Source organism: Podarcis erhardii (genome assembly GCF_964252035.2).
Source record: "Podarcis erhardii genome assembly, chromosome: 1".
NCBI classification, from domain to species: domain Eukaryota; kingdom Metazoa; phylum Chordata; class Lepidosauria; order Squamata; family Lacertidae; genus Podarcis; species Podarcis erhardii.
Window position 1 is genome coordinate 120,032,829 of NC_138497.1, and position 21,992 is coordinate 120,054,820.

The following is a 21,992-nucleotide window of genomic DNA, read 5'->3' on the forward strand; positions in this document are numbered from 1 at the left end:
CTCCCTTACAATTAAGAACAGGCGCACCCCAAACTGTTGTCCAGTAATACAGTATACAGTTTGAAAAACATACCCTTTGATTTCAGCAAAAAAAATTGTGATCCAAAAGGGGTCCACTGTTTTGTGGGCTTGATCACTATTTTAGTATGCACAAAAAGGTCGTGTGCCTGCTTCTTTGTTGTTGTTGTTTAGTCGTTTAGTCGTGTCCAACTCTTTGTGACCCCATGGACCAGAGCAGGCCAGGCACTCCTGTCTTCCACTGCCTCCTGCAGTTTGGTCAAACTCATGCTGGTAGCACTATCAAACTATCTCGTCCTCTGTCATCCCCTTCTCCTTGTGCCCTCCATCTTTCCCAACATCTTTCCCAACATCTTTTCCAGGGAGTCTTCTCTTCTCATGAGGTGGCCAAAGTATTGGAGCCTCAGCTTCAGGATCTGTCCCTCCAGTGAGCACTCAGGGCTGATTTCCTTAAGAATGGATAGGTTTGACCTTCTTGCAGTCCGTGGGACTCTCAAGAGTCTCCTCCAACACATAGAATCATAGAGTTGGAAGAGACCACAAGGGCCATCGAGTCCAACCCCCTGCCAAGCAGGAAACACCATAATTCAAAAGCATCAATTCTTCGGCGATCCAAATGATATTGCCTAGAATTGGTTGCAGTCTTGGACTCCTATGTTTCCAGCATTTCACCAACATGTTTGTAAATAGGTTCTCTGTCATTTTCTGCATTTGCAGTGTAGCAGATGTCTTACTTAGCACACTGGGAGTCCTCCTGTCAATTTATTCTCCTTCTGTATCCACCTTCTATGTGAACTATCTAATCAGAGGGATGTTAGATAATAACATTGATTAGCTTCATACAATGCTTCCAAGTCTCGATTGCCCTAAATTTGTGGGAGTTTGGTTCAGTGGGAACAGAACATACGCAATGTAAAGATGAAATAATAAATTCTGTTAAAATGTTTGCAGGTCTGTGCTTGTAAACATGCAATAATATATTAATTCAACTGTTTTCTGACTGTAAACTGTCTCTCCAGGGTGTGGCAACCATCCCATTTGTGGGTATGAAGAAGAAAGCATTATTATTTTTTTGTACACAAGACCTGATTTGTACATCAAACGATTCAGAAAATCCCCACAGGTTTATTATGGAGTACCTGTCCTATCGGCTTCCTCTGCTTTCTGTGGGTCTTGGAGAAGACTGTACAGTGGTACCTCAGGTTAAGAACTTAATTCATTCTGGAGGTCCATTCTTAACCTGAAACTGTTCTTAACCTGTAGCACCACTTTAGCCAATGGGGCCTCCCGCTGCCACTGCACCGCCACCGCCACCGCACGATTTCTGTTCTCATTCTGAAGCAAAGTTCTTAACCCGAGGTCCTATTTCTGGGTTAGATGAGTCTGTAACCTGAAATGTTTGTAACCCGAGGTACCACTGTATTCACATTATGAGAGAGAGAGACTCAAACTGAGGAAACCTTTTCTATCCCCTAAAAATGGGGTGCTACTTTCTGTGCCCTCCAACCAATAAGCAATGCCACTCAATTTGGGCTCCATTTAATTTCTGCTTAGTGCATGATCTAGGATTTGTATTTTGATCTGGATTAGGGCATGCATGTTTGCTGCTGAAAAATCATTCTCACCACCACCATATGCCCCCAGTAATGATGTTTCTGTTAAGCTCTATCTTGGTTCATATAAAAACGACCATATTTCACTGGATTTTTGTTCTCTGCCTAATAAACAACCTGCGAGCTTTGTTTAGAGCTGGATGGAATCGGTTGCATTTTTACTTTTATAAAAAAATTAAGTGTATTATCCCTGCAGGATTAGGGGCAACCTAAGATCTGCCTCGGGACGCAGGTGGCGCTGTGGGTTAAACCACTGAGCCTAGGACTTGCTGATCAGAAGGTCGGCGGTTCGAATCCCCACGACAGGGTGAGCTCCCGTTGCTCGGTCCCTGCTCCTGCCAACCTAGCAGTTCAAAAGCACGTCAAAGTGCAAGTAGATAAATAGGCGGGAAGGTAAACGGTGTTTCCGTGTGCTGCTCTGGTTCGCCAGAAGCGGCTTAGTCATGCTGGCCACATGACCCGGAAGCTGTACGCCGGCTCCCTCGGCCAATAAAGCGAGATGAGCGCCGCAACCCCAGAGTCGGTCACGACTGGATCTAATGGTCAGGGGCCCCTTTACCTTTAAGATCTGCCTCACCTAGTTGAGGGATAACCAACATGATGCTCTCTAGATGTCGTTGGACTTCAGCTTCCATCAGCTCTTGCCCACATGCCCAATGGTCAGGAATTATTTGAGTTCCTTACTTCTGGTCTCATCTAATCTAATCTAGACTGCATCGTACGATTTCTGTTTTCAACACCAAATCAGATCTCCCCCTCACTTTATCTCTCCTCCTACCCTACCCTCAGGTTGTTATCTGGCCACATGAAGAGTTCTGTGGTCTCAACAGCTTGCTAGCTTTTGTCAGGACAACAGGGAGGACGAAGAGTATCCCGGCGAGTTGTGTAGCTGGAATTGGGGCACACCGGGGCAAGCTGGGGATGGGGAAGGAGAGGTTGGTGTAGGACAGGCACCCCCAAACTCAGCCCTCCAGATGTTTGGGGACTACAACTCCCATCATCCCTAGCTAACAGGACCAGTGGTCGGGGGTGATGGGAACTGTAGTCCCAAAACAGCTGGAGGGCCGAGTTTGGGGGTGCCTGGTGTAGGAAGTATTCCCAGGGAGACAGAGGATGGCAAGGGGATGGGGGTTCAGTGCACAGGAACCAGAGGATCAGGACCCACTGCTAGGGCCAGAGGGGCGCCTATTTCCACAAACACAGCAGGCTCTGAGGTGTAGGGAACAGTGAGGAGGTGCTCTAGGACAGTGTTTCCCAACCTTGGGCCTCCAGCTGTTTTTGGACTACAACTCCCATCATCCCTAGCTAGCAAGACCAGTGGTCAGGGATGATGGGAATTGTAGTTCAAATACAGCTAGAGGCCCAAGGTTGGGAAACACTGCTCTAGGAGGCTGAGGCAGGCAAGAGCCCCCAGCCCAGCTCCCTGGCTGGCCAGGTGGGGCTCGCTATCTCTGGGAGGAGGGGTGTGATTTCTCAATTGGAGTAGACTTGGAGCAGGTGAGGGTTACCTGCCTCACCAGGCCCAGGTGCTGCAATCAGCCTGCAAAGTCCATCAGGGAAGCAGAGTTGAGGGGCTGTGTTTGCTCAAATGCCCAAGTTGATGGACCTCAGCTTGGGGGCTCCAGGATCTCTGCAGGATTAGACTTTGGATACGAGGCTCGACCCTGGACTGGGGACTTGACCTACTGACTTGCCACCAGGTAAGCCAGGGTTTCAGGACAGTTTGGTTGCTCCTAAGAAGCCTGACCGTAGGTTTTGAAATAATCCTCGAATCGTTTAGTGCAGGAGAGGCCTGTCTGTTTGGTGTTCCTGTTGGGTACGTTCTGCATAATAATTTCGCAACCCTGCAGCTGGAGGGCAGTTAAGATACCTGGCAAACCTTCTGACATAAACGCAGCTTTGGAAAAAGATCCAAGCCACTGGTTGATTCAGGCGATTTAACAAAACATGTTTAAGTAGGTACACGCATGGAAAACTCATGATGTCATGGAGGAAGCCCTGCCAACTCATCTTCAGAGATGCCTCCTTCATGCTCGGTTGGAGCCTGTGGTGAAATAAACTTTAGCAGTCTATGGTGGGACTTTTTTTGTTGGCAACTGTCTGTCTTTTTTTTTTTATAATAATTTTTATTAAGTTTTCACAACATAAACATAACAACATAAACATAACAAGAAAAAATAACAATACAACATAGAAAAAGAAAAAACACAGATCATACAAACTTGAAGACTTCCCCATACCTCTCCTGTTCTGCACCCTTATTTCACAATTCTCTCTAGCAACCCTTCAGTCAATTTTTACATATCACCTCCTTAAAACTTCTTCCCTATGGTTTATAGTTTACAGCTGTAAATCTTTATTTCTTACCCCTCGACATCTTTTCAGTCCTTAATTTGACAACAATTCTCAAGATACACTTTAAATTTCTTCCAGTCCTCCTCCACCGCCTCCTTCCTCTGGTCACGGATTCTGCCAGGCAACTGTCTGTCTCGGGAGACAATGGAGGAGTGTGTCTTTGCGGGGTGGGGTCAGATTGTTGGAAGCCTGCAACTCCTGTTGTGGCTGTACAGACATGTTTAGTTGCAGCTGGGGCAGATGAAGGCGTCCAGTTGTGCTATTGCAAATGCGCCATGGCATTTCCTGCATTTTCATGAGGTTTGATGACCATCGTGGTCCCTTCTAACGCTACCATTCTCTGATTCCACACGGAAGGCTCACACAAAGTGTATGAGACAAGGAGCAGGTTGTCTTCAATTAACAATAATAATAAATTTTATTTATACCCCGCCCTCCCTGGCCAAAGACGGGCTCAGGGCAGCTAACACCAATAAAATTACAATAGAAACATAATAGACAAAATAATAATAAAGGTCCAGTCGTGACCGACTCTGGGGTTGCGGTGCTCTTCTCGCTTTATTGGTCGAGGGAGCCAGCGTACAGCTTCCGGGTCATGTGGCGAACCAGAGCAGCGCACGGAAACGCTGTTTGCCTTCCCGCCGGAGTGGTACCTATTTACCTACTTGCACTGTGACGTGCTTTCGAACTGCTAGGTTGGCAGGAGCAGGGACCGAGCAACGGGAGCTCACGGGGATTCGAACCTCCGACCTTCTGATCAGCAAGTCTTGGCTCTGTGGTTTAACCCACAGCAGCACCCGCACCCCTCCCTGTAACATTATCTTTATCCAATTATCTTTCGAGCTTGTATAACAATGGTCCCACATGAATGCCTAGATTGGCAGAGTAACTTGTCTAGTAGTATGAAAATCCGGCCCCTACCCCTCTTCCAAGCATCTGCTCTCTTGTAACTGGGCTACAACGAAAGCAAAACATTTCACCCATACTTTCGTGTTAGTGACCGTGGGTCTCTAAAGCCATTAAACTCCTTAATTTGCATAAATAAAAACATTTTAATATAGCAAAATAATAGATGTGAATGGTGACTCGTTCTCTTTAGTTAAAAGAAAAATAGGCTGGGCGAAGCAGCTGCATTTAATGGCAATTGCATTTCAAAAAGTTAATTTCTATTGCCATTATTGACAAAACATAATAGGTGATATTAAGTGGTTCTGCAGGATATGTGGTTCTATGGGACAATAGCGGCTTCCCTTTTATGTCATCAATGAGGAGCCACACAATACTTAATAAAATTAATAACAAACCCTTCAGTGAGTACACAGTAGTAATTAATTGGATAAGGGTAGGGAAAAATTAATTGTGCCATTAATTTATGCAAAACATTCAGCTTGGCATACATTAATTGCACAATTAATTTTATTCCTAAGCTCTTCCAATTAATTACTAAGCATGCTTGTTGAATGTTTTATTATTAATAATATTAAATATTGTGCTGCACATAATTGATAAGACAAAAGAAAAGTAATTTTTAAAAAAGAAATAACATAGTTGCACAGGGAGAGTTAATGATGGGGCTCTTCTGATACAATGCCCATTGTTCTGCTGTTTTCAGTTATGTATTGAATGCCTTCTTAGGGATAAGACGAAGGCTATATCAAAAATTCATCTTGAATATATTTCAGGTTATAATGGTTTCTGTGTGGAAGAGCACTGCATAACTCGGTCTTTCCTAACCTGGTGCCTTCCAAATGTTGTTTTGGACTACAAATCCCGTTATGTAAGTAAATACTACTTTTATTTATTCACAAAACAATGTATGTGATTGTCATTTTAAGGGAGAGAAAAGATGCAATACCAGGGAAAATCCAGTCTGCCTTAAACAAATCCTGGATTATTTTTTCTAGAAGGTTTAAACAACCTTGTCTTAGCTTCCAAATTTAAGCTGCTGAACTCACTAACATGGGCAAGGAAGGATAATAACTAGACAATATATTCTCTCCTAAAAGGTAAAGGTAAAGGGACCCCTGACCATTAGGCCCAGTCGTGACCAACTCTGGGGTTGTGGCACTCATCTCACTTTATTGGCCGCAGGAGCCGGCATACAGCTTCCAGGTCATGTGGCCAGCATGACTAAGCTGCTTCTCGCGAACCAGAGCAGCACACAGAAACGCTGTTTACCTTCCCGCCAGAGCGGTACCTATTTATCTACTTGCACTTTGAGGTGCTTTCGAATTGCTAGGTTGGCAGGGACCGAGCAACGGGAGCTCAGCCCGTTGCGGGAATTCGAACCGCTGATCTTCTGATTGGCAAGTCCTAGGCTCTGTGGTTTAACCCACAGCGCCACCCATATTCTCTCCTAGTGTGGCTAAATTCATTCCTACAAAGGGGCTGATGGAAGTTGTAGTCTGGAGAACACCAAGTTAGGGAAGGCTTGCATAACAGGTTCTCTGTTCTTTCTATGGCATTTTGGCTGCAATCCTATGCACACTTACCTGGGTGTAGGTAACACAGTAGGGCTGATGCATGAAGGATCGCATTGTTAGTCACTTGGATTCCAAATACAGTCAAACTTCGGTTCCCAAACGCCTCTGTTATCTTACGTTTCGGTTCCCGAACTCCGAAAACCCAGAAGTAAATGCTCCAGATTTTGAATGTTTTTCGGAACCTGAACATCAGACACTGTTTCTACTTGAGTGCAAGAAGCTTTTGCAATCTCGGTTGTCAAAAGTATCAGACGTTGAACTGTCTTCCGGAACGGATTACGTTCGACAACCGAGGTTTGACTGTACATGGTTACAAATGCCTTGGCGCAGAATAATCCCTGCAAACGGTAAGCGAAGACCATTTTTGCCTAATCAACCCGTCATATAAATTGGTATGCTTTTTAAGTATCCGGCTTAAATCAGTGGGGTGCAAATGTTTACGGATCCAGAATTGGCCTCCACAGCCATTTACGGACTCATTGTTAAAATCGTGTTTGTGGAAGACAATCTTACTCCGCTATGAGTGATCGCTAAAGGAGGAGGAGGAGGAGGAGGAGGAGGAGGAGGAGGAGGAGGAGGAGGAGGAGGAGATGAAGAAGAAGAAGAAGAAGAAGAAGAAGAAGAAGAAGAAGAAGAAGAAGAAGAAGAAGAAGAAGAAAGACATGTGCCCCCTGTTGTAGCTCACCTGAGGTGTACTTGCAGGAGACTTTCAGAAGGTATCTTGTTGGAGGGTTAGACTGATTTGGAGGGAAATCAATCCTTCAGCCACCCAGGTCTCAGTCCACGAAGGACTTCTTAAGTAAGCATTAGCACTTTTCAGAGACAAAACTAGATGTCGTCTTTGCTGTGCAGCTTGGAATGGGACATCTGTTTCTTAAAAGCTCAGTAGATCTGACAAGCCAGAAGTCTGTCCAGTCCTTTGACATTATTATTTATTAGTATTAGCATTAATATTATAGATGTATGTCTACCTTGCCCTTCTTCCCAAAGGAGTTTTAAATTGCATTTGGGAGGCCCTTGTTAGCATAGAAAGGTGACAGAACTGAGTTCTTAACCTGAAACTGTTCTTAACCTGAGGTACCACTTTAGCTAATGGGGCCTCCTGCCACTGCCGCTGCACCACCGCTGTGCAATTTCTGTTCTTATCCTGAAGCAAAGTTTTTAACCTGAGGTACTACTTCTGGGTTAGTGGAGTCTGTAACCTGAAGTGTATGTAACCTAAAGTGTCTGTAACACGAGGTACCACTGTATTTATAAAAGCACTTTTTATGGTTCAGACCACAACAGAGGCAAAGGATTAATCTTCCCACAAGCCACAATTCCAATAATGCTCACCCCATCCTGCTGTGCAGGCTGTTTCATTTTTTAATAAGCAGCAAAAACGAAGAGTATGTTTACTTTGGCCTTGAAGTGTACCTAGAAATGGACCAGGCAACAGTGCCACTGTTGAATGAAGCACTGACAATATATACAGTGGTACCTTGGTTCTCAAATACCTTGGTACTCAAACAACTTGGAACCCAAACACTGCAAACCCGCAAGTAAGTGTTCCGGTTTGCAAACTTTTTCTGGAAGTAAAATGTGCTCCATTTTGAGTGTTACGCTTCCGATTTGAGTGTTATGCTGAAGTCTTTGTGTTTTTGCTATTTATTTTGCGGCTCTTTTTGTTTTGTTTTTTGTGACTGTGTGAACCCAGTTTAGCTACTGATTGTGTGTCTGCAGTACATTGTTTATTGCTTTCATTTTATGGATCAATGGTCTCGTTAGATAGTAAAATTCATGTTAAATTGCTGTTTTAGGGGTTGTTTTTAAAAGTCTGGAATGTATTAATCCGCTTTGCATTACTTTCTATGGGAAAGCGCGCCTTTTGGGGGGGGGAACGCTTTGGTTTTGGAACGGATTTCCGGAATGGATTAAGTTTGAGAACCAAGGTACCATTATACTCTCATCCCCTGGTCCAGTCAGCAGTGCTAGTTTTAAAACTAATGTCAGTTACCATGGCAGCCCCACAAATAACGCATTACAGTAGTCTAACATGGAGGTTACTAAAATATAAATAACTTGAGGGTCATTTCTCAGTCCAGCTGTGGTGCACCTAGAAATTTCTTTGGATTGTTCAGCCGTGAATGCAAATGACTACCTGTTTCAAACAACAAGTGTTGTCAGATGGTGGGATTTGCTTTCTAGAGGACATTGTTGACTCATCTGTGATTCCCTTATATGCACAACATTTCCAGAACTGCTCTCTCTATCATTTGGATTTATAGAGCGGAACTTTCTACCCTACGAGGTAAGTTTTTAAAATCTTAACAATAAGCTCTGTGAGGTGGGGGCTGAGGGAAGAAAAGGCCTCCAATATTTCGAAACTAATCCTCTGGTAAGAGGGAGATTTCAATTGTCTGTTTATATAAATACCGCAGCATGTTAAACCTGGCAAATTATTCTAATTAGTGGCTTTTATGCTTTCAGCCTTTGTATCGTGGAGCGCGAGGCATTTTAAATCCATTATTTGTTTGTGCAGCAGCCGCACATGACAACAGATCCCAGGGAAACAGTGCATTAATGACAGCAGGTAGAGGTTCCCCACTCGATAGACCTCCAGAGCTATTTGTTAAGGAGCCTCACTTAGCGCCATTCCACCGGCGGCTAAACAAGCTGTCTCTAAATCCCTTCAGAAATCTTATCGGTGCCCATCAAACAGGGACAGCTGTTTTGTTACTTTGCATTAGGAAGGCAAATGGCAATTTTTAATTCATTACTAATACCACAGATGCAGGAATGGAGGGGTGGGGAGAGGCAGAGCGGAATTATAAGAGCAAAATATTATGATGATAACAATAGTGATTGTGTTATTATGTATACCCCACCAATCTGGCTGGGTTGCCCCAGCCGCTCTGGGCAGCTTCCAGCACATATAAAGAGATATAGTGGTACTTCGGTTTTCGAGCGTCTTGGAAGCCAAACATTTCGGTTTTCGAACGCCGAAACCCGGAAGTAATTGCTTCCGTTTTCAAACACGCCCCGGAAGTCGAACGGCTTCTGCTGCGTGTTTTCCAATTTTCCCAATTGAAATTGCAGACGCCCCTTTGCGCCTCAGATGTCAAATGTTTCAGAAGTTGAACGGTCTTCCGGAACGGATTACGTTCAACAACCGAGGTTCCACTGTATTGGCGTTTCCTCAATTGCTTTATCTTTCCCCCCCTTTCCCTACTCTCATGTGTAACCAGAGGATGCACCTATTGCTCAGCAGCTCACAGATTATCCTTAGCTCAGATCTTAAATCAAGCCTGCCTCTTCCTAAGCAGAAGGTGGGATGTACCTCTCAGGAAAAGGACACGCAATATGCCTGTAGTGAGCTTATTCTCCGAGTGACGGTTGTCATGAAGCCAAAACAACAACACCCCCAGACAATAGGTAGGTATCAGTCTTAGAGTAGGGTTACCAGACATCCCCGGTTCCCGGGGACAGTCCCCAGATTTGCAAATCTGTCCCCGGGAAATGTGGCAGCAGGAGCCTCAGCAGCCCGGAGCCAGCCTGGTAGCGCAGTTGGCTCTGGCTGGCTTCAGGAACTGCTCGCTGCTTGCTGCCACCGCCACTGCTGAAGGGGAACCAGGGACTTATCTCCTTCCCCCTTTGTTTTAACAGATCGGGGGAGGCTCAGGAGGGGCGCAAGGCGAGTGGTTTCTGTTATGTACTGAAGTTCTCACCCTGGGCCAGCAGGGGGATACTGTAGATAGTTCAGGTCCACATATGCAAATAAGGGATCGAAAGTGACGTTCAGTGATTGGATAGTTACAGAAAATGGTTACTGTTGCGTTCTAGTGGAGCTCTATATAAGCAGGCTGGCTGAACCCTTCAGTTCAGTTCTGTTCTGGCCTGTGAATAAACAAGAGCTGTTTGAAGAATCGCTGTGTCATCTGATATGTTCACCCACAACTTAACAGTTTCTTTATCAGGCAAGATGCAAATGCCCTTCAGTCAAAACAAAGGGGGAAGTGGGGAGGGGATTGGGGGAGGCTCAAGAGTCACGGGCAGGTGGCAAACAGTTGCCCAGTTTTTCAAAAACTCTGTGCATTTATGTTTCACAGGGTGCAAAAGAAGGGCTTTGCACCTTTATACAATATGCATGTGTGCTTGGGCCCAGGGTCTTTTGCCTCACCATCCCCACTACTGACTCCCTGTTGCTACTCAGCTTAAAAAAAGGGGGGGAGTGTCCCCGGATTCATTAAAAAAAATCTGGTAACTATATCTTAGAGGATGCCCAAGGTTTGGGGAAAAAATATTGGGGTGGGGGGGAGCCTTTGATGTTACAAAAGTTGCACGCCACCTCTAATCACTACCGTGAGATACCAAAATTAGGGTTGTGTTTTGCTGAGTCGGAAAAAAATTACCTAAGGGTTTCTGCTGCTGGAGCCCTTTTTAAATATCCAGGAAATGTGGGAGAGTCTCTGTTGCCGGGATATGTGTTGTATCCTGATAGAGAGGTATGCCAAGATCTGCCATCAGTTGTACAGAGCAAAGGAATGGCAGTGGGATGCAGCTTTCGAAAACAAGTAGTTAACCATAATACAGTGGTACCTCGGGTTACATACGCTTCAGGTTACATACGCTTCAGGTTACATACTCCGCTAACCCAGAAATAGTGCTTCAGATTAAGAACTTTGCTTCAGGATGAGAACAGAAATCGTGCTCCGGCGCCGCAGCAGCAGGAGACCCCATTAGCTAAAGTGGACTTCAGGTTAAGAACAGTTTCAGGTTAAGAACGGACCTCCGGAACGAATTAAGTACTTAACCTGAGGTACTGCTAAAAAGTAACTTGAGTGGTAACAGAATTTCCCACTCCATTGTCAGCAACAGCCAGCTCTTAGTTATGAGATCTCACACGTGAGTCTGGAACAGGTAGTAATATTCATTTTGTTATAGTTAAGAGGTGCATAGAAACACAAATATTCAGAAGAAGTTTCTCTTCAGCCAGGCATTTGGCTGATGAATATTCTATAGTTGTTTAAATGTGTCTGTAGGAGGGGAGGTTGTTGGTTGCTTTTGATTTATTAAGTACTTTGAGTTTTCATCTGGTATGTTTATGTTGGAAGTGAGAGCTGGACCATAAAGAAGGCTGATCGCCAAAGAATTGATGCTTTTGAATTATGGTGCTGGAGGAGACTCTTGAGAGTCCCATGGACTGCAAGAAGATCAAACCTATCCATTCTGAAGGAAATCAGCCCTGAGTGCTCACTGGAAGGACAGATCGTGAAGCTGAGGATCCAATACTTTGGCCACCTCATGAGAAGAGAAGACTCCCTGGAAAAGCCCCTGATGTTGGGAAAGATGGAAGGCACAAGGAGAAGGGGACGACAGAGGACGAGATGGTTGGACAGTGTTCCCGAAGCTACTAGCATGAGTTTGACCAAACTGCGGGAGGCAGTGGAAGACAGGAGTGCCTGGCATGCTCTGGTCCATGGGGTCATGAAGAGTCGGACACGACTAAACGACTAAACGTTTATGTTGCACACCGCCCTGTGATTTTTGGATGAAGGGCGGTATACAAGTTTAAACAAATAAAGAAGAAAAAGCTAAGGAGTAGACTCTACACAAATCTGGAGTGGAGTTCCTAAGACTGTTGGATGGTGTCTTGTATGCCTCTTTCCAGCAACTCCTGTAGCCAAGCTGGTGTCAAAAGTATTGATTTGCTTTCCTTTGAAGACCAAGAGGGTCTTGTCATCTGGGCAGCCCAAGACCTCCATACGCACTGCCCAGGTTTGCTCTCCAGAGAGGTCTCTTCGGTGCTATTAATGCAGCAACAACAACACGGGAGGCAGAAGTTACAAGTTACTGTTCTCTGCAGCCACAGCAGGTGCTGTGATCCTCCAGCGTTTTGACTTCACCACTAGAGGTGCACTCCATTGTCTCTTGCGACAGACAGGTGCCAACAACAGCTGCCAGGTGAGTGTAGGGTTGCAGCTGACGTGCTTTAGTTTGGTTGGATCACGTACTTGCATTTTAGAGAAACAAAACAGTGGTAAATTGGGGGTCATGGCGAGGTTCCCTTGCATTGCCCAAAACAAATAAGCACAAAGACTATTCCAACTAACTTTGCTGGGCTCAGGGCCTTAACTCCTAACCCTGAGAATCTTGGAGAAATTTCTAACAAAGGCAGCCTTATTTCTAGTTCAGCATGTTTAAGGACAGTGTGTAAGCGTACACATAGACTTTGCACCATCCAAGTAAAGGTAACAAATGTAAAAGCTGATCCAGCAAAGCTGGAATCTCCTGGCCCATGGCAGAGTCATCTAAAACGACTGGAAAGAAATTCAGTCGAGACAAACACAGCTAGGAAGATCTGCTGACCAGACTCATTAGGTGGTTCTTATTTAGAAATTACAGCTGGCAGCAAACAGCTGAACTTACTCCTTTCGGAATTAGGAAAATATCTCTTGTGTTAATTTAACGTCGGCTATTGCAAAAATGCAAACTTCTCTCTCTTTCTCAATATTAATTAAAAACAAAACAAAACAAAACATGGGCATGACTATCTGGATAGCTTAGTTCAGGGATGGACAAACTTGGCCCTCCCAATGTTTTGGGACTACAGTTCCCATCATCCCTGACCCCTGGTCCTGTAAGCTAGGGATGATGGGTGTTGTAGTCCCAAATCAGCTGGAGGACCAAATTTGGCCAACACTGGCTTAGTTGGTTAGAGCGTAGTGCTGATGACGCCAAGGTTGCAGGTTCGATTCCCGTACGGGGCAGCTGCATATTCCTGCATTGTAGGGCATTGGTATAGATGTTCCTCAGGGTTCCTTCCAGTTCTATGATTCCAAGTCCCAGCCACCTTGCAGTAAATTCATATATTTTTACTGCCTGTCGACGCAGCAGCAATCTTTGAACTTAACATGCTTACAGGTGTCAATTAAACTAAAGAGGCCAGAGTTCATTTGCGTTCAGCAAAACACAACGACTATTTTCCTTCTCGAAATGATGACGGGCCTAAGTTTCCTCAGAAATCCTTGATACATTATTCTCCATAGCCTCATTTGATACAGATTTAAACACAGCTCAGGTTTCTGAGAAAAACCACACACCACCAGTCTTTGCAGATGGAGGTCTCCTTGCAAAGCAAACTATGCAGAGCCACCTAGTGGTGTGATAACTTTTTACTCTTTCTCTTCTCCCAACTTTCTACAAGGGGCAAAGATTAAAAGGAAAAGCATCCCTAGCTCACGAGCAAGATGATTGTATCCTGCAAACAGATCCACAGCACCTTTTGCTTTGCGAGCTGCAGTGCCCACTGCTTCCCTAGGTGCATCTTTCAGCACCAATGACAATTTGAATCTGTGACTTGCCTCCTGATGAGATCTGAAGTGAAAATTACACAGCTGCGTTACAGAATGTGCCAGAAAGGTGCAGCCTCCCTTGAGAATTTTCAAATAAATTCTCAGTATTATGAACATGTAAACCAAGGTATTCAGGAACAGATTATTTTTAAGAAAGTGATTGAGCCACAAAGCAATGGTGGTTGGGTTCTTGTGAGGAGAGCTGCGTGTACGAGGTCCTGTGTTTTTCTGCAAGCATGAAAAACCTCTAGATTTGGCATTAATCACTGAATACCACCCCGCAAAAGAGAGAGCTTGAATCCATATGAAAGCATGGAAGAAAATCCCTCAAAACCTCCTGAAGCTAAATGGCGACTACACAGATTTCTTTTACTAGGTGGGCTGGAATTTAGTGCCTCTCCAATGAAAGCAGACTAAATGATGGAGAATAGACTGAGTGCTTTGTTAGCATATTTTATAAAAAGGTAAAGGTAAAGGTACCCCTGCCCGTACGGGCCAGTCTTGACAGACTCTGGGGTTGTGCGCCCATCTCACTCAAGAGGCCGGGGGCCAGCGCTGTCCGCAGACACTTCCGGGTCACGTGGCCAGCGTGACATCGCTGCTCTGGCGAGCCAGAGCCGCACACAGAAACGCCGTTTACCTTCCCGCTGGTAAGCGGTCCCTATTTATCTACTTGCACCCGGGGGTGCTTTCGAACTGCTAGGTTGGCAGGCGCTGGGACCGAGCAGCGGGAGCGCACCCCGCCGCAGGGATTCGAACCGCCGACCTTTCGATCGGCAAGTCCTAGGCACTGAGGCTTTTACCCACAGCGCCACCCGCGTCCCAGCATAGTTTATACAGGGCCGCAAAGCTTACCTTGGGGTTAATTTGTGATAATGTGTAATATGTTTAAGTAGCAGAGACTGGGCTCATGTTAAAACCCGTATATTTTTAAGAATATATGTTTTACTAAATATATGTTTTCTTTGGTGAAGGCTGCTCCCCTCTTAGAAACAGAATGCTGCTTAGACTAGTATGGAGTGATTTAAGAATATAGGAAAATATATATCTTAGAAAATCTAAGAATATAGATTAGAAAATCTAAGAATATAGATTAGAAAATCTAAGAATATAGATTAGAAAATCTAAGAATATAGATTAGAAAATCTAAGAATATAGATTAGATATTCTTAGATATAGAAAATCTAAGAATATAGAAAATATATATCTTAGAATATAGGAAAATATATATCTTAGAAAATCTAAGAATATAGATATTAGCAGCGTTGAGGGAGGTTTCAATGGTACATTATCGCATCCAGTCCAGCACCATTTTTTCCAAATGTTAAAAGTGTGGCACTGACTTATAACCATTTTGTGGTGAGTGCAGGCACCTTTTTTTCCTTTTAAGAGCACTGATTGTATCTCTACCAAGGAAATCCACACCCCTCTGCAAAAAAAAGTACGACACATTTGTTTCTGGCTTCCACAGAATTTACCGTATGTATAATCTGAAAGGAAGCGTGCAACGTGTCTTAAATTGTGTGTCTGTAGGAGGGGAAACTTTGTAGAAAGTTTATTCTCCACAAGTGTGGCAAAACTGCCTTTACCAAATAGATTAGTGAAAATATTTTGACCCACTTCATGGCTGCCCAACAGCTTAAGTATACAGTGTATTAATAGGGTTGCCATGTTTCAAAAAGTGAAAAGTTGTGCCAAAGTTGTTGAATGGTTTTTATTTGCAAAATCTCCAAAAAAAAGTTTTCCTTTTTTTTAAAAAAATATTTTTTTAAATTGCCAAAATATAAACATTTCTGATTTTAACCACCCAGACACAATTTTTGGCAGACAAATTCCGGTTATGTCCGGGAAATTCTGTACATATAGCATCCATATGTTTTAATCCTGATAATGTACTGTGTATGAAGATGGAAAGGATCGCCAGAAGGGCATGTTTGCACCATGTCTCCAGGACATACGCAAACCTGTTACTTTGCAAAAGATCAGGTTGAAATGCTGCGTAGAAAGATGATGGGCTGCTTGGTAAAGACTCCAAAGCCTCACAGGCAAAACTATGACTGTACCTATCAGGATGCAAGCTGTTAAACCACCTGGCCTTCAGAACCAGAGGACCAAAGGACTTTCTGGTACTCCACACGGCTCAAGTGGAGGAGCAAGCAGGTAAGGCAGGCCTTTTTCGGATTGCACGCTAATTTATGTGAGAGTTCAGAACTTAACTGGTTAAGTGTTCTGAGGTGTGCGTCACTTTCCGACGTCAGCTGTCGAAGCTGGGAGGAGTCTGGGAGGAGACTGTACTTGTTGTTCTCTCTGTATGTTTTGAGAGAGACGGACATGTTTTTATCTCTCTGTGTTTGAGAGAGAGAGATGGCTGCAAGCAGTGATGGGCTGAAATGTTCCAATAAAGAGCTGTAAATAGACGAATCTGTCTGTGTATGCTTGCATGGAGAAAAAGGAGAAAAAGACTGTTTTACACCGCTGTATGCTACTCTGCTAAGCCGTGGCTAAAGAGACAGCAGAATTTGTTGCGCCGCTGGGAAGGAAGCGTGCCGGACGCTGTAAATCACTGATTGAGATCGTAAAGCTATCAGTGGCCACGGCTCCAAAGATCGTTATCTCGAACAGGTTATGGAAGGTCAGTCAACGCTCGTAAAACAGTCGGCTTTGAGCTACTGGAATGCTTTGAAGCTAGCCGGAGGTTGGAAGCTGCATTCCATGAGTCTAGCCTGGTGCCGGGAAGCAGAGGAAGTGTTTGCCTGCTTCTGAGAGGCAAGAGAGCTGCTGAGAGACAGAGCTAAACGCTAAGAGCAGCTGAAATCGTTCCTCCACGGAAGGGTTAGCCGGAGCAGCTGGGCCGTTTCTCCACGTACAGGAGCCGGAATCAGCTGGTACTGAGTAAGTACAGCTTGTGGGGCACCTTGGGAGAACGGGAGAAAATGGCAGAGAGCCAGGATATGCCGGTGGAGAAGCTCACTTTAAAAAGTTGGGCAACCTGGAGCAGAAGAGTAAAGGGCTGGTTCCTGGTCCATGGGCTTTGGGAAGCAAGCCAGAGGGAGCCAAAAGCACCACCCCTTAGCTGGGAAGATGGCCAGCAGGAAAAGCAACAAGAGCTGGATATGCTCAGAGCATGCATTCATGCATCGCTGAAACCCCATTTGGAGGGTGTACAGTCAGCAAGGGCTGCCTGGGATGTGCTGAAGGGCTTGTGTGAAGCTTCAGCAGAAGGCCAGAGCCCTGGAGACGCTGGACTGGCAGGCCCATTTCCCGATGTATCGGCCTGTAGGAGCGCTGGTGAGCAGATCGGGGGGGCGAAGAGTTCCAAAGGCAAGTTTAAGAAACTTTCCACAGGAAGTCCTGAAGCGGAGAGCAGCTTCAGGGGGGGCGAGGCTGGTGGGAGGCGCCGTTCCAGGAGAAGGAAGGCCAGGCCAGCTGGGAGGAGCCCCGGGCAGTGTTTTTCCACTGGAGTTCAACATCTGCGTGGCAGTTGCCCCCACCGGAGCACAGAGCCAAGACAGGATGTTGTGAAGGACACTTCTCATGGGAATCAGCCGGGTTTCCATGGCAACAAGCCTGCAAAGGCAGGCAGGCGTGGGATTGAGTCCGGCGGTCGTGGTGAACAACAGGAAGTCTTATCAAGTAACTGCTAGCATGGCTTTGTTTGAAGACAGCCGTGTGGAGCTGAATCTTGTTATTGACTCTGCAGCTAACCGCAACATGGTTCCAGAGACCCCTGCAGTCGAGATGTGGAATTGCACGGCAGTTTCAAGAGGACAGGGACAGACTGTTAAGTTTGCAAATGGACAAAGGGCTGAAGTTTATAAGTTTGCTAATGCCTATTTTTCTGTTTTGCAGGAACAGATGGATTTTTGTATTGTCCCAGAGGTGCATCACTGTTTGTTATCTGTGCCTTATTTGTTGAAAAAAGGGTTTCAGGTTTGTTTTCAGGATGATGTCTGCACAATCTCCAAAGGGGAGAGAGTACTTGCCAAGGTTAAGAAGGGACAGAATGATCTTTTCATTCTTAAAACGTCTCTTGGGGGTGAGGGGAAGGTTGAGAGAGCACAGGCGCAGCGTGCTACAGTTCCCACTCATGTCCAATGTGCTTGTGCATGGCATCAGAGGACCAATCATAGTTCTCTAGAAGAACTGCAAGTGCTTCCTGAGGTTACCAGAGGGTGTAAAATTAGAGATTGTGGACGTGCCATTAGTTGCGCCACTTGCAGGCAGGCGAAGGCGAGGGGGTGCAGTTACCCAAAGGTAGAACGGGTAACCACTAAACCTTTTCAGCTGGTACACATAGATCTGTTCAATCCTGTCAGGGAACAGAGTCTAGGGGGAGCCAGGTATCTGCTAACGTTTCAGGATGATTTTTCGCAGAGTACCTGGACCCACGGTCTCAAATCCAGGGAGGATGCAGCACAGCTGATCAAGAGCTGGATTGAGGGGGTGGAACTAAGGTTCTCCACCAAGGTGAAAGCAATCGTCAGTGACAGAAATGCTAGGTACACTGGTTCTGCTTTGCAGCAGTTCTTTCACAAAAGAGGGATACGTCACACAGTTACTTCACCCAGTAAGAGGGGGGTGGCAGAGCTGAGGAGTGAAGCTCTGGTTAAGGCTGCACAGGTGATGCTAACGGAAGCTAGGTTACCTCCAAAGTTTTGGCTGGAGGGAATCCGATGTGTGTCTTTCACCTGGAATCGTGTCTACAACTCACTGGTAGGTGACACACCGTACTCTTTGTTGAATGGCAGAAAACCCCAGGTTCACTTTCTGCGCAAGTTTGGATCTCCTGCGGTTGTCCCTGTGCCTAAGGCTTTGCAAGGGCCAGATGGAGCCAAAGTCCAGAAAATGATCTTCTGTGGGTATGAGCCAGACGCTCGTGCATGGAGATTTGCTTACCCGTCAGGTGATCAGAGTAAGGTGCTGATCAGTAAACACGCTGAGTTCTTTGAGCAGGATGAAAGGCCAAAGATTTCTGCACAGCGTGATGTTCTTTCAGAATGTCTCTCTGATACAGAGGACAGTTCTGTTGAGGAGGAAGGAGAGGCTGAGTCTGCTGATGACGACCAGGTCACTGACCAAGGTCAGGAGCAGGGTGGGGCATCTCCACAAGTTGTTAGAAAAGGACAGCCCAAGAGTGAGCCTAGTTCTCCTGTGAGTGTAATGGAGAGGATTCGAAGACGCTTTAAGTCAGAGGGGGAATCCTGTGATGCAGAGGACACACCTGCTGGTGACAGTGAGCCAGAAGAAACACCAGAGTTTGTGCCCAGGCGATCCAGTCGCACAACCAAGGGTATTCCACCTGAGAGGTACCAGTCCACAGGTGCGTGGGTAAGTTTCGCACAGTGCGATTCTGAGAGTTGTGAGGTGATTCCACAGATGCCAAACAGGTACGCCAAGGTAGGGCGCAAGGCATTGGGGAAGGGATTGATCTCACAGGGTGTTGCTGAAGATGTTACACAGGTCTTGTCAGAAAGCAACGCAAGGGGGTGTGTGAGAGTTCAGAACTTAACTGGTTAAGTGTTCTGAGGTGTGCGTCACTTTCCGACGTCAGCTGTCGAAGCTGGGAGGAGTCTGGGAGGAGACTGTACTTGTTGTTCTCTCTGTATGTTTTGAGAGAGACGGACATGTTTTTATCTCTCTGTGTTTGAGAGAGAGAGATGGCTGCAAGCAGTGATGGGCTGAAATGTTCCAATAAAGAGCTGTAAATAGATGAATCTGTCTGTGTATGCTTGCATGGAGAAAAAGGAGAAAAAGACTGTTTTACACCGCTGTATGCTACTCTGCTAAGCCGTGGCTAAAGAGACAGCAGAATTTGTTGCGCCGCTGGGAAGGAAGCGTGCCGGACGCTGTAAATCACTGATTGAGATCGTAAAGCTATCAGTGGCCACGGCTCCAAAGATCGTTATCTCGAACAATTTATAGATATACGCAGAAGCCCAATGGGAGGTTGGGGGACCTGGGACCTTAGAGAGGTTGCTTGCCCACAACTCCTGCCACCTCTGACTGTTGGCCGCTGCTGAGGGGAGAGGCAATGCAAGGCCTTTTCATTGGGCAGCCATTTCAGAGATGCATAGTGGCTTTGCACAGGGGATTACCTCAAAATATGGGACTATGGCAAAGCCATGATTGTGAGAAGTCTCCCTTGAGAAAGGATTTTTTTTTTAAAGCACTGCTTGGACATGAGGGGACGTGAATACACACACATATACACACAACACTTTCTCCCCATTGTTTGTGTAACTGTGCATCATTCTTTATAGGCCTATTCCTGACCTGAGGCCACCTGTAAAGGGACCCCTGACCATTAGGTCCAGTCGTGACAGGCTCTGCGGTTGTGGCGCCCATCTCGCTTTATTGGCTGAGGGCACACAGTTTCTGGGTCATGTGGCCAGCATGACTAAGCCGCTTCTGGCAAACCAGAGCAGCGCACGGAAACGCTGTTTACCTTCCCGCCAGAGCGGTACCTATTTATCTACTTGCACTTTGACGTGCTTTCAAACTGCTAGGTTGGCAGGAGCTAGGACCGAGCAACGGGAGCTCACCCCGTCGCGGGGATTCGAACTGCAGACCTTCTGATCAGCAAGTCCTAGGCTCTGTGGTTTAACCCACAGTGCCACCCGCGTCCAACAGACCTAATGACAGCACTTCCTCCCTCCAGATTAGCTTTCAGAAGCAATTCAAAACAGAAGCGTGGGGGTGGTAAAAAAAAGTTTTAACCAATCCCTGCTGTGCAGGACATTAGGTTGTGCTCCTATGCAAGCATAACTCCCCCTTAACTCAAAGGGCTTTGAAGCAAAAATGCAGAGGCTCAGGCCTCTAGTAAGCTAGTTGCCTATTGGACCATAAGGTTAAGGCTCACCTTGTTACTCAACTTCCAGAGGTTACCAGCCTGTATTTTTTTTTAAAAAAATAACAACTTTATTTTAGTCGTAAGAATTTAATTTTTTTAAACTGCAGGCTGCAAGTGCATCTTTCTCCATTTCTCCTTACTAGACAGAAGCAAAGGAAATGAGTCCTTAATTTTTATTTTTATTTTCTGTTGTAGGGAAATACTGCAGCTCCAGTCCAGTGCATGATCTTCACTCAAGCAGAGTGCCTTTGGGTCCATGGTTGGGGCAGCACTTGCGCAGAAGCATATCAGGCTAGTGGAGTGGATAAATGTTCTGTTTGCTACCCGGATCGGCATCTATACTGGCTGCGGAGGAAGCCAACAAGGCTGGCAAAGCAGAGTGTCTTTTCTCCTTTGCCAGGGGGAACCAACCAGCTGGAGGGCCTTCCTGACTGCCAATGGTAACCAGGCCAGTTGGGTGAAGACAGGGTAAGTTACACATTGGCAAGCTGCATTATCTTTTCCTCCTCTGTTGAGCTAGTGGTAGTGTTAGCACTGAATGATCTCTGCAGCTGAGACGCAAGAGTTTGTTATTCATTACATGCTGCAGTCTGTTTGAAACGAATAGATGTGTGACCTGGGCAGCTCGGTTGGTTACAGCATGGTGCTGATAACACCAAGGCTGCAGGTTCGATCCCCGTATGGCATAGCTGTATATTCCTGCATTGCAGGGAAGTGGACTTAGAGTTGGAAGGGACCCTGAAGAACATCTATGATTCTATGACTGGGCATGCAGAGGATCCTCTTTCTCTCTGCGAGGTAACACCCCTTCCTTAAAAGAGCAAAAGCTGTAAAGCACCTGTTTGCCCAACAAAGGGGTATCTGCTGGAGTAAGGGGAGTCATTTGGCGTGCCATTCCTAGTTTCTGCTTGCCACGGTCCATACAACGTCCAAGCCAAGCACCTCAAAGTTCAGGTACTTGTCAACCTAGTGTAGTCAGCATCTACTGAACTTTTTGAACAGCCTTTTACATGAACCCTTTAAAAATGTGGCATTTACACTCCTATTTGGAGTGGACTTAATTTGACATTTGAAGAACTGCGAGACTGGTTTGCACTGCAGACAGAAGGGACACAGAAGCTATTTATTCAGCAGTTAGTTGTCCTCCCACCTCGCAAAGCTGCAGTATTTATTGCCTAGAAATCAATTTAAGGTGGACATCCTACAAATACTTACTTAGGAGCATGGCTCGCTGAAATGGTGGTAGGCTTGGACTTTGCAAATCAGTCATTGGGCTTTAAAGAGAACAGATTCTCCATCTTCTGGACACGAGTCCAAGTTAAATCCAGCTATAGTGAAA

At 45.7% G+C, this 21,992-nt stretch overlaps 1 long non-coding RNA gene across 1 annotated transcript; it reads left to right on the plus strand.

Annotated features, from left to right (window-relative positions):
• The first annotated feature begins 3,254 nt into the window (after positions 1-3,254).
• On the plus strand, positions 3,255-21,931 carry LOC309335815. The gene is made up of 3 exons (XR_014153744.1): positions 3,255-3,331; positions 5,669-5,763; positions 20,849-21,931. It is a non-coding gene; the product is annotated as an uncharacterized lncRNA (long non-coding RNA).
• Positions 21,932-21,992: the final 61 nt, after the last annotated feature.